This window comes from Choristoneura fumiferana, chromosome 21 (genome assembly GCF_025370935.1).
Source record: "Choristoneura fumiferana chromosome 21, NRCan_CFum_1, whole genome shotgun sequence".
In the NCBI taxonomy this organism is placed as follows: Eukaryota; Metazoa; Arthropoda; class Insecta; order Lepidoptera; family Tortricidae; genus Choristoneura; species Choristoneura fumiferana.
Window position 1 is genome coordinate 7,979,429 of NC_133492.1, and position 13,980 is coordinate 7,993,408.

General features: G+C 36.0%; 1 protein-coding gene across 2 annotated transcripts in view; it reads right to left on the reverse strand.

Moving 5' to 3' along the window:
• LOC141439889 (RNA polymerase II elongation factor ELL-like) overlaps positions 1-13,980 on the reverse strand; it is a 54,114-nt gene that overhangs the window by 20,548 nt on the left and 19,586 nt on the right. The gene's annotated exons all lie outside the window — the stretch shown is intronic.

The following is a 13,980-nucleotide window of genomic DNA, read 5'->3' on the forward strand; positions in this document are numbered from 1 at the left end:
TCCGTCGATACATACTTGCCTCGCTCGACATAACCACTGGCAAACCACGTGATCGACTTGCGTAACAAATATTGCCGGTACACCTTTTGATACAAAGCGAAATATATAGAAATCTTTCATAATTGAGATTGTCGACACCGGGTTGCGAAAATTTTATAGAATCCTCAAGATGGCGTCAATCACGATTAAGTGGTTAATCAAGTTTAGTAAGACTCCGGTCTAAATAGCAGTATACATACATACTTACAAACGATAACTTTAATCAGTTAGACCTAAAGGCGTTACCACACTGAACACACCCACATGTCGATAACTGTTTTTAAAATACTAGACGTTGGCTGATCTCATTCTTGAATCAATCGACGACATCGATTGTCGACGTCAATCGAAATGGCATGGAAACAACTTCTCACACACCCCCAACTGGGCCAACAGGTTAAAACAGGGTAATTTTTTTAAATTAAATGTCTTCAACATTTCTGAAGATTTAGTTAAAAACAATGGTAAGTAAAAGGTGAATGGGTGTTCTCACTGAACAGAGGACCCAGCTATTGTGTATTCACTGAGCCATTACTTTTATGTCCAACCGACTAATAAATAGGTAATTACTGCATTGTTAAAGCTGTAGTTGCTTGCTGTCTTTGTATGTTCAGTCCCAAATACAAGTACCTGTGTAGAAAACTCGGCACCAGTTGAAATCCTACTTATTGGTGGGGTTCAAAAATTCAGACGATGATAACCTGTAGTTATGGTAAGCCATATAAAACGAGGGACTGGAAAATATATAAACGGAATGGAAATTATACCGTCGATACTAATTTAACTAACGACGTTAGTGGCCCACTTTTGGAACTCTATATCCTAATATGAAAATATTGATTGATTGCTTCTAGTTAACTTATTTTTTTTTTTATTCATACTATTATTCTGATATTGCCTGTTGATGATGTTACCTACTAAATAAGTTTTCGTTAAAAATATATATATATTTTTTTTGCTTACTGTACTTCTTAAAGTAACTCTGTAACAAATTTCATGAGCGAGGATCGTCTTCGATCGACTCCCGTCCAAGTTTAAAAAGTCGACTCCATTTTTTAACAGTGGCATGAGAAGGGTTTCATGCGACGTAAATACTAGCCGCCATTTCTTGAAAAATACTTTGCGGCGATTTGTCACTTTTCGTGAGGAACTTAATGACCTACACGGTGCTCAATTTTCGGATATCTCGACATGTAATAAAAGAAACACGTCATTTTTTTCTTTTAATTATTTACTTTTTAAATGGTCTTTTTAGTGGCCAGCACTGCTAACACATATGTACAATGTAACCTCAAGTACCTTAGGCTTAGAACTTTTCAGCCTCCCCTCGTATGTATGTATATGTGAAGGAGACGCATGGCAGAACCTTTTGTTCCGACTTCGAGCTAGTAGGTACCTAGAAAAATATTTTCAAGGGTTTTGTAGTCGGTCCCATTTTTGTTATTTTTTATTTTTTTTCGGTTTTACTTTTATGTTATTTTTTTTAGCTATGAGTGAAAATCACCATAGTTTAAAACATTAAAGATGGAATTAACTTAAAAACATTTTGTGAAGGGTAACTTGTATTTTTAGTACTATCTAAACTGCTAAAGTGACGAAACTAAGAAGCGTTCAATTATAAAATTTTGTCTGAGGTCCGTCAAGGTAGAGTACGAGGCAAAACTGTCGGTGCAGTATAAGACGAACTAATGACGCTACAAGACATTGTCACAAGTATTTAGATCAAGGTGCGAGACACGCGTTCGAGAGTCGAGATCGGATCCGTGGAATTTTTGCCGAAGATCACGCTCGCGCTCATGTTGGCTTGGTGTATAATTCAATATGAAACCGACACCTAGGAGGATCGATTAAATCGCATTGCACAGAAACTAACCAATAATAAATAACTTAATTTAATAAAACATCGAGTCTTAGGCTTTAGCTGTTAAAAACTGTTAAGTTAAAAGTCGAAAAGAACGCAATCATTGCCTTTACATTTCGCTATTTTTGATATGGGCGTGAATATTAAGATCGGGAACAATTTGGTCGCGTTGATTTGGCGCCGACGCGACAAGACGACAACCACGCCTTCCTCGCTACGGCTGTAAATTACGTTTCGGAGATCACGCTTCCACACTGCCTACTCGACAAGTGGAGATAAACATGTACAGTCACCAGCACCAATATCTGACACAACAAGCGTGATATCTGATTCGACTCTATTTCTAGAGCTGGAAGGACGTGTCAGATATTTATGCATGCTCCGCTGTGGCAGATATTAATGCTGGTGACGGTACGTATGCTTATCAATAAAATAGAGTAAGTAGTCAATGCTATGAAAATCTTATTTCAACCTAGATTATAATATAAAATTACATTACAAAATGTAGGGTAAAGATTCAAAACAGAAGTCATTTGAATCGTGTGAAAAAATTTATTGGGTATCAGATCGTAATGAAGCTGAACATATACAGAATATGTGTGTGTAGTTTAGGAGAGAATGTAGTGGAAGTCAAATGAATATTATAACGATATTTGAGATATAAACAGATTTAACGACAGTATACTCCTCAACTGTCACCACTATACTGATTCATACGACAGCCAAGTCGGAAGAAGTTAGTAAATAAATTTACGGGCTGTCAATGATATTGCCAGACTGAATGTTCGACTGCCAAAGGCAAACAACGTTGGTGCGCAACACACACAATAAAGCAGACAAATTGACTGCGAAACTACGCTCCGTGGCTGAATTCAATATGCCATCGACGAGATAGGCATGTTGAGGTGTGCCCCTTATTGTTTCCAAGCGGATATTTCCAAACGAAGCTATCGTCTTTTAGCAGAGTAACAGGATGTCAGACTTTTATATTATTCTCTTATTGCTTTAATTTTCCAACACCAACAGGACTTTAAGATACAAGCTCATCTTAGTTTGTCTGCCGTCGTCTCGTTTACTATAGTTATTATCATATATGTATCTTCAACAAAGAAGGTTTTCATGAGAAAATTATAAAGTACATAGCATTCAGCAAAGTTAACATTTTAGTAATGATACGAAATATAATACAAAACAACGAGGGGAAACTCATTAAAATAAGTTGTGCAAAAGCCGTTCAGGTTGTCGGCGACAAGTTGCCCTTGGTCAATGTTAACCTTGCGTCAAGCCGCGTGATATGCTGAGCTACTTTATTAGTTGCACCTAATGAAAACAAAAAAATATTTTCTCCACTAATATTAGATACACCAGCGTTGTACTCTTTGTTTAAAGACGAAAAATTGGTACAAATACAATGACTGTTTATTGAACACCATACACCATAACATAGTAAGCAGTACAGAAAACGGAGGTTCATACATAGAGAAAAATTTCCAAAGCAAGCAATAGGTAAATATATCGTTACTACTTTTAAATTTTAAAAAGCTCGTTCTCTCAAAATCGTCAATTTTTTCGAGTGAACGGTGAAAGTTATGATATGAACATTACTTCAAGGGTCAATTTTGTTAACGTATTGATTTGAGATAAGACAGATTACATATTTCAAAGTAGTGAGGATATGTTCTCTGAGTAAAATTGTTAAATTTGAAAAAAAAAACATTTAGTTTACAAGCATTTCTTTAACTTGCTCTGTTTATTTGTTTGTTTGGGTCAAATCTTGGAAGCTAAATCCAGTGGTCTGATTGACTTGAAATTTGGTATACTTATGTAAATCTGATGGCAAATACAATAATCTGATAGTGAAATCCTGGTAGACTGGCCAGGATCGTCTCCGCAGAACGGAACTCCACAACGGTTAATGGCACAATACAAGTACAGTCAACAAAAAGTACAGTCAGGAAAAAAAACTTGTATTAAAAATGTAATTTTTAACAAAACTTTGATAAAAGTTTACCATGCCTCGTTTCTAGACCAGAAGAAAATATTACACTAACATTACAACAACAAACAAAAAGTCCTGCATAGAAAAACCGACGTGTCAATTTGCAACAAGATGCATTATATTTACACTTTCAGATAAGATGTCTTACTTAGTTCTCGCGCATTGATCGCGCTAAAAGGAAGTATGAAGTGTGTGGTGGATTTCAACACGATAATGCAACAGGTGTTCCTAAAGAGAAATAATTAGTGCGTCAGTTACATTATCAAAAAATATAGCACAAATATTTTATTGTTTGGCCAATTCCGTGTGACGTCACGTCTTGGTATTTACTGTTAACATAGACATGATGAGTGATGACATGGCCCCCCACTCTCGAACATGACACGCTTTATCTTTTTTTTTTTAATTGGCCCAAGAAAAAAATATTCGCGTTTCTAATACATATATTATTTGTTTATATTAGCAATACGCTCAACGAAATCTAAGATTTTTTTAGTGGTATGACGGCGCGTAAAGCTATACGTACAAAACCTTATAAAACCAGTGCGGCAATTCGAAAATCGCTTTTGTTTTAAAAAATCCTAAGTATTATTTTGATACTTAATCTAAATTGACGGACTAATTACAATATTTTTTTCCAGTACATTACCTACCTACCCAATTTCTCTTTGGTAACTGTTAATTTACGGCTGTTTTTCCAACACTAATTGAGGAGAAGCGGACCGAAGATAAATAAATCATCATCATCATGATCCCAGCCTTATATACGTCCCTCTCACTGCTGGGCCTCCTCTCAGAATGAGAAGGCTTGGGCCGTAGTTCCAACGCGGGTCTAGCGCAGATTGGGAAGTTCAGTCACAGCACTGAATCCCTTCGCAAACGTGTGCGGATTTCCTAACGATGTTTTCCTTCAGTAACGCTCGTGGTAAATTTGGAATGTAATTTCGCACATGCATTTCGAAAAAATCAGGAGCTGTAAGCCCGGATTTGAACCCACAATCCTCTGCTTGAGAGCATAATCAAATCACTATGCCACCACGACTTCATGCCAACCACAACATAAATGTTGAACTACATACAAACTGTGTTGTGGCAAATAAATCTGTTGCATATACAAGAGGAATTAATAAGCAATAAAACATTATTATGTGTTTTTTATTATTTACCAGTTTCAGTCGTAAATACATACATATTACATAAAAAGTATAGATCAGTTAATAGATTTAAAATAATATTTTTACTGTAGTGGTCATCAATACAGGCTCAAGTTGTTTATGGGATTAGTCATACCTATTTGGTAGATATCTCTCTTTTATGATGCTGTATAAATAGGTTTTGGGGTGAAGGCCGCGCCAGTTACATTACAACCTCATTAACTACCTTAGTCAATGCAATAATATTTCTTAAGAAATAAGATTAGCTTAGCTATAGATCGTTTAGATTCCAACTTCTTTCTCCGAGTGGATTATCAGGTGCGCTGCGCATGATAGTAGTAGATGACCGGTTTTTATTAGTCTATCTAAAAGTCAAGTTCGTCTGTCACGTGATAACACGAAATGTGTTAGTTAGGCTCGACGATTGTCTAGTTAACTGCTGCTGAAGTTCAGAATAGTGCCGCAAGCGAACGGTAACTTTTACCTGGCTTACGTAAGCTTGCCAGATACAATTTATTATAGGCTTCGATGCGAGCTTTCGTAATATAAGCCAGACAGCTTATGCACAACGCTTTGTGTCTTCTGGTTCTTCTGCGAAGCTGTATAATGTGCAGTGCTTTGGAAAATAAAAAGGTATATAATATATACCTACCTTTTTATGTTATATTATTACAATATAATATAAACTAAACCATGCGGCGCAATGAACAAAGAAACTTTGAAAGTCATCAAAAGACAACCCCGATAAGGGATAAGCACCAATTCAGGCGTTCAGACGACGACCGAAGGACAACGATGATTGTGGAATGTTTGAGCAGGAGGTTGAAAAAACGTCGATCAGTAACACACCTCACTCTTAAGAAATCAAAGACGCCCTCATCAGAAAAAACACTATATATAGAAGTGATTAGAAGAGTGCAAAGAGAATTCAGTTGCCCATCATCAAATTACAGGGCTCGTTGGAGGCGGGATCCCCGTCATCGCATTTTTTTTAGACTATTATTGTTTCGCATAATTGATTTGGCATAATTTGTATTGGCATATTAGTACTCTTGACCCGATTGATAGCTTGTGTGCATACATTTTTTACCTTTTAATGCATACATTAATTTGATAGAATAATTGTAAATAAATAAAAACACAATGAGTAATGAGGCGCCCATGGGTCACTAAAGAGAAAGCTAATCCATGACCAATTCGAGCATATTTTTTACCGGACAACTTTGACGAACAGGGCTTTGAAATGAGAATGATACGACATTAGTAGGTCATTTCATTACGTAATGTTAAGTATTTGTAAGTAGGTAGTAACAACTTAAGTACATAATTTAGAGTGGCAAAGATAGCTTTTTATTGATAAATTACGAAAAGATAATGTAAGCTATCCTTATCCTTAAATTAATTCTGAAATTATGAAACTTACTAGTATGAACAATAAATAACAAAGGTTAGGTATTTATTGTATGTTGCCTGAATTAAACAGTTTATTATTATTATTATTATTATATATAAGTACTAAAAGTAATATAAGTACTTATATTATAGAAGAAATTAAGGTGTCTGTAGGATATAATTTATTTTCATAATAAAACTTACTTAATAATAAGTTACATGTTGTTTTGTATTCTATGACCTTTGATAACATCTCAACTATGTAATAAATAATAAACAAAATATTTTGTGAATACATAATATATGATACGACATACATGCATGACAGATAAGCCAAATCAGGCAGATCGAAAGTATCATAGAGGTATAATAACTAAAGTGATAAAGATAGTGGTAGCTAGAGATATAGTATTTTTTAAGAGTCCAAATCCATTTCGAAAAAGCGCGTACAACTCGAGTGTATGAGTTGTCAAAATTCGGTACATTATTTACATATTATTACATATTTTTATCTTGTTAAGTGCCAATGTGAAGCGGTTGATTGGTAGAATTTACTTATGAAGCTGACAGTTGAAATCACTGTCCAGGTCGGTTTACATAAGATTTCTAGTTTTAGCCAAATAAATATATTATATTACTAACCGGTATGATCTGTTGATCACCCCTTTATGTTTTCAGATTAAATATAGTTTATTAAACATCGCGTTTGTATGAGAGGTCATAGATACCTCGCTTGAAACAAACAATTTAGAGCAGTTTGCACGAATGACTTTATTTAATATTATCTCATACATACTCCGACCGATGCAGACTGTAACATGCTATGATGCGAATTATTATTTTTCACTACTGTCTTAAAGGCCTAGTGGTGGCCTAGTGGTTTGACCTATCGCCTCTCAAGCAGAGGGTCGTGGGTTTAAACCCCGGCTCGCACCTCTGAGTTTTTCGAAATTCATGTGCGGAATTACATTTGAAATTTACCACGAGCTTTGCGGTGAAGGAAAACATCGTGAGGAAACCTGCACAAACCTGCGAAGCAATTCAATGGTGCGTGTGAAGTGCCCAATCCGCACTGGGCCCGCGTGGGAACTACGGCCCAAGCCCTCTTGTTCTGAGAGGAGGCCTGTGCCCAGCAGTGGGACGTATATAGGCTGGGATGATGACTGTCTTAAAGTGACAAACAAATAAAATGATTTAACACAATTGGTAAAAATATTCACAATCTTACAATTAACACATGAACAAAAGCAGTTCACATAAAATGCTGTTGATGGTACGAGTAAAACAATACGGGGTAGGTATCTTTTGTGTTATATTCCAACAACTTTGGCAAGGCCATAGTAGGTATGCCCCATGTATATGTTTGAGAACTACCTAAGCATGTACAAGAGACCATTACGCCAACATGAGTACATGTAAAAATGTTCAAGATTCAATGAAAACATGACAAAAACTAACACAGATAATCTATTACAAACTAACATTTTGCTGCAATCATACAAGCAGACTAAATCCTATCTAAAGTGTTGGAATCAATGAAGTTATTTATGAAAGGTATTAACGTTGAAACGCACTTCCTAGTCAGGTATCGAACGAAAGCGGTATTAGCTATGTTTGATGGACGCGAGCACACGACAGCTTTCCCTTCTTTAATGGAAAAACATCATTAAAACCACCACGTTACGGACAAAACTTGCAAGGCAAATGCGCAGTGCGTGGGATACCGGCTAGCTTGGCCACACACTATTTACAATGTCAAACAATTATTCAACGATAAGGAGTAGACTTTCTTGAAGGCGATATGAAATTCTTTAAGATACAAGTGTAGATAGCATTGTTACCTAGGATATGTTTCTAAGAAGAAACAATTTTTTTTTTTCATGTTTTTTACTTAACCTTATTTTAAGTAAGTAACACTCAACATAAAAGCTTAAGCTTCTGTCCCATTGCTCATTACAAAACACGTCTCATGATTATACACAAACTAACTTTTTCCTTGTGGTATACTGGTATACTAGATTGATTTTTTATTAAGGTAAGGACGAATAATTACATCCTAAATACGCAATTGCCAGTAATCAGTTATTCATAATCATGAGTTAATACGTCCGAAAGAGGTGTATAGGATATATAGCGAGAACGCGGAAAGGCGAATGTATGTATGTAGTGTTGTGCTGTTGCAGATACTGTTGGCATGCAAGCACCCATTTACAATACGGTATTTGACTATTTTGTATATGTTTTATAAATGAAAACTACACAATGCCTGTTATCGAATAGAGAAACAATTTTTAAGCTACCTTTACAAATAACAAAGTTATAAAGGTTTGAAATTCAAGATTAGACAGAGAAAACCATACTGGCATGTGACGTCACACGCCAGTACCGCCATATTTGCTACATAGAAAAAAGCGTTTGAGAAAAAAACAGATATATAGATTTTTCAAAAAATCACTATATAGATTTAAGTTTTCTCTTCGCTAAACACTGTTTGTATATCTATATTTTCATAATATTTAATATTAAGATATGGCAATTTCAGGAGTTGTCAAATACCGTATTATACGAAGGCAACGAATAATGTTCATTTGACTTTGACATTGTTTGTTGTTTGCCTTGTCGTTTTTATTACTTCTTCGAAACATTACTTCGTTACCTGGTAGTATTTACAAGGAAAGTAAGAACAGTTGGGAACTCGCTTAAACCTGACATTTCTAACTCTTTGCCTGGGAGATATTCTATATATTTCACTCACATCACTCGATTACAAAACAACAGCTCAAATAAAATTTTAGACTAATTGACAAAATAAATTTGAACTATAATTTTTTACAACTTTTCAATAGTAGGTACTTATTTTCTTTCTGCCTTCAAAAATCGGCTCCTAGATAAAAGTTTTAAAAATACAAATCGGTGTTGGAATATTATCTTGCACTAATATAATTATCGTAGCATTGTTGAAACGGTCGTCGTCAGTGTCCTTAATGGTTGAACGGTGCTTGTGCAAAGGTCGCTTTGCCAAATCGCTTATATTTAGGAACGCCACGAAATCTGTATCAAATCTACGACTATTTACTTACTAGTAATGAAATGATGATAATGTTATCTTTACTTTCATAAAGAACTAGATGACTCATGTATGTACTCGTAACAACTCTTAGCTTTACTTCTGATATGATATACCGCCTGGATTGGGGTTTACACTAATAGTTACAGGCAATGTCTGATAATATATGCCTGGCATGTGTGTAGTAAAAGTTTCTGCTCATAAATGAAGGAGCTAAATTTTGACAAAAAAGTAGGTACCTATGTAAGTATTATGAACGAAAAAGTGAAAGTTAGAATACGTAGACTAAACAGTAACATCTCGTATCCGTATTGGTGATAAATATATTTGGCAATGCGTTTTCTATGACGCAGAAACTGCAATGCGTATTAAAAATGCTGTTAAAGCCATTCTACTAGTACCTTACATTAATCTATTAAAGTTCGTACACTTACCTATTAATTATGAAATCCGCTGCAACATATCCTACTAAATTTATTTATTTTATCCTATTTGCCATCCAGTCTAATAAAAAAAAAAAGTTTGTATTTATTAGACTCAGTTAACCCCGGGCCCCAATTCGAATGTAAAGAACATAAATCTTTAGGTAAGTACTTTACCTAACTGAATGGACAGCAATGAATCATCATACGGCCGACTTCATAAACAATAGCCCAAGTCACAAGTTGGCAGAACGTCCACTATATAATCTAGACACTCAATTCTACTCCACCTTCAAAGCAGTGCTCGAGGATTCCACCACAAATAGCAGAACATATTAGTTGAAATGAAAAAACATTTTTAGTTTTATCATCATCTCGGCCCATATACACCCCACTACAGCAGGGCTACTACGAAATTCGAAAATCAAAATATGAATAAAAATAATTTAATACGAGTGAGAGGGACGGCACGATACAAACTTCGATTTTTGAATTTCGTAGTAGCCCTGCAGGACTCAGGCTTAGCTCACTCATTTAGCGTTTAGGTTTTATGCGCATTCAGGAAATATCCTTGAACTTTTTTACACTTGCTGCTTGTGTTATGGCTAATGTTAAAGTAGATTTCATAATAGCGTAATCGGAGATGCGTTTTGTATGCTGTGCCGGTGTCGGTATGCGGCTGACGCTGCGGCCGCGGGCAGGAGCTTTGTCCACCGGGCCCACCGGCAAGTGAAGTGAAAGTGAACAGCGCGCACGTACGACCGGCTCGCAGCCCCAATAAGACGACACCGCTGTCCGCATACTTCAGCAATTACCACGAGGAAATCGGCACCGTTCTGCCGACTCGCTCCTGACACCCTGATTATTAGTAGGTAAACAAACAGACGCTGACTTGTCAATAATCTATTGTGTACGAGTAGTTGGCAAGACGCTGCAGACTTCACCCCAAATTAAGGAGACTAAAGTTGTGTCTACAAGATTTGGTTTATTTTATAGGGCATCGTGAATAAAAATAGACAACAATGACAATATACATTAACGTATTGATGTTGAGTGCTAAATTGCTAATGCATCGGATTGAAGTAATGAATCGTAAAAGCTTCGATTTATCATTGATTCAATGGCACTAAACGTCGCGATACATAATTACCACCAATTACATTCACGACCAACTTTAACAACTTAACACTGATTTTTAATTATTCATACTTACTACTTAAAGAATTTTAATATCATGTCAATTGCCTTCACGGGCATCAATTGAATGTATCCAACATTGACCCCATGGCCAAACCAGTGTAAGTAACTAGCCGGCCTCAGAACTGAGATAACTGACTATAGGTAACCTTCTCTTACTATTTTGTTCCGGTTGGTAGAGATCGTGTCTGTAATCAAGGAGCCAATCTGATCTCAGGTCTCCTCTAGTTCGTCCATATTAAATGAAATCAATATTACTTGAGAGAGACAAAAGCCATATTTATCGCTTTTACTTGTTACTGTACCTATGATAATGTTTTTTTATTTTTTTATTTTTATTTGACTGGATGGCAAACGAGCAAATGAGTCTCCTGATGGTAAGAGATCACCATCGCCCATAAACATCTGTGCTAGACTTCATTAAGTTTAATGCCATACGAATTGATTGTAAGTGTCACAGATTTTTGAATAATAGGCCTATATTCCAGATCATTATGAAGTGGAAGGTTACTGTATGGTTTGTCCTTGTGTCGAGTGTAAACACTATTGTTTGATCACGTGGTTGCACCTATTATGATCTGATAAAGTAGTCTTGTCAGCTTGCCTTTGTTTCGATAGCAATGCTATAACTTTAAATGCATCTAACATCACTATACTGGATTCTGAAAAGGATTAACTACGGCAGGTTTCAATACTATCGGTGTCGTTCACTGAAAAAATCCATAATTATGGCTCTTGGACAATCCGCGATTTATGTTTGCAATTTATATTGTCACAATATGTAAATTTATGCAACTGAATATATTATGTATAATACGAACTGAAGTGTTTAGTATAAAGTTGAGTAGTAGTGTTTCCGTTTTCAAGGACCAGTGACGTCTGTGGAAGTATTATAACATCATGGCAGGACAACGACCTGGCCAGTGACCCATTCGAATCGCATCCAACTTACATGGCGAAGGATGAACATTTTGTAATACAGAACACCGGGTTCAACGAACATCAGCAAAAGGTGATTCATTTGATAATGCTCGAAGCATTTGCGATAACTCATGTGCTATCTATTATAATAGTATCTACTGAAAAACAAATCAAATTGAAAAACAAAGCGTGCTATTGATGTACATACGTACAGAATTGTTTGTGAATTACAAATATGTGCGTAAGTTACAATAACAATATATCTACTGATAGCGTTATGGAATAAAAAATACCCCATTTAAATAAATAAATACTTTAGGTGTCAATATGAGAGAATAAAACTATAAATGAATTGTTCGTTTCCAAATTTGATCTTAAATAACCTAAATCGGAAGTTAACAATTTCTACATTCATAAATAAAGGCGGTTAATAATGGTTGAATAATATTTTCGAATTATTGATTATTTCTTCTTATTTGTCTGCACTTGAGATACTTTAAGTAACAAGAAGTGACGTGTACAAGGGACAATACACTTATACAATAAGAAGAAATGCAAATATCTCTACTTACGGCATCGAAACTAATTTGTGAAGTTCATTGTCTTTAGGACGTTCGTTACCCATTTTAAGATGGCGAGCATTAATTTACAGTTAAGACACCTTTAGAACGAAACCGACACAATTCAAAATGTTCTCATTTAAAAACTCAATCATGTTTTGTTTTATATACAAAGTTTATTTTAGTAATGTGAATATTTCGAATTGTGTCGGTTTCATTCTAAAGGTGCTCAATCACATTTACGAATGAAAAGGACGAAAGATCGTCGCATCAAAATTTAACTTGCAAGTATCCCAATGTCACTCAGGCCTACTTAGGTTTACTGGCAAAACAAAAGATGTCTGAGCACTGGGGTAGACGGGAGGACAACGGCCGTAGTCGCACCTGAGAGGTGCAGTCGCATGATGCCCACTGTGACTGGAACTGTTGCTATTTTTAACCGTCAACTCTATCTTCTTTACTATTCTGGTCCACGACTCATTGAATTGTGGTTATAATGTGCAACTTGGATGCATGCCAGCGAGTCTCACACCTAAGGCGCCGATAGCAAGATATTCGAAGAATGAAACGGCGGTAATTCGATTCGAAGAAGAGACATTAATCCCCAAGATTCCCAGGATTATTTATAAAAATCACAAAGCCAAGGTGATCAGTTGGAGTTCATTTAGACTCGCCTTGTAACCCATTTTGTACTGTTAGAATTTAAGAGATAAAGGTGAACCGTCGCGCTTAAACTTCGATCTGGAAGAATAGAAATTTTTAAACCCAAATCTATAGCATACAGCATCTTGTGCATTTCATTTCAGATGATGTAACAATTACAGGTTCAGATGTGTGAAGTGAAGACATGCACAATAAGCTTTTTGGGGTCGTTTACATATGCGTAGGGGACTTACGACGAACGATACGAGAAAATATCACGTCAAACCGGCAACGGGCGAGTTGACCAGTGGCAACAAGTAAACCGGTCGGAGGCGCCGGGCGTCGCGCGACCGGCAACGAGGGGATCAACCGGGGATAATCAACTTGTAAACAAAATTGCATTAGCTTCGTTGATTGCGATCATAAGCGCATTAATGCAATCCAAAGACTAATCAAAGACAGAAAACAAATGAAAAATTCGGATTGCTGAGGTTCAATCATCATCGATGTGAAATCACTTGGGTAGGTATTGAGCGATGAACTACTAAAGCCCGTAAAGTATAACATAACTGGTTTCTATGAAGTAGTAGTAGGTATATGAAGATGAAGTGGTACCAAATTTTTCGAAATTTGAGGGTAAAAGGTTTCTTGATACCGACCGCAACAACAAGCAAGCAGTAAAACGAAATCGGCTAAGTGGGTCATCATATAATTTCGCAAGCGTAT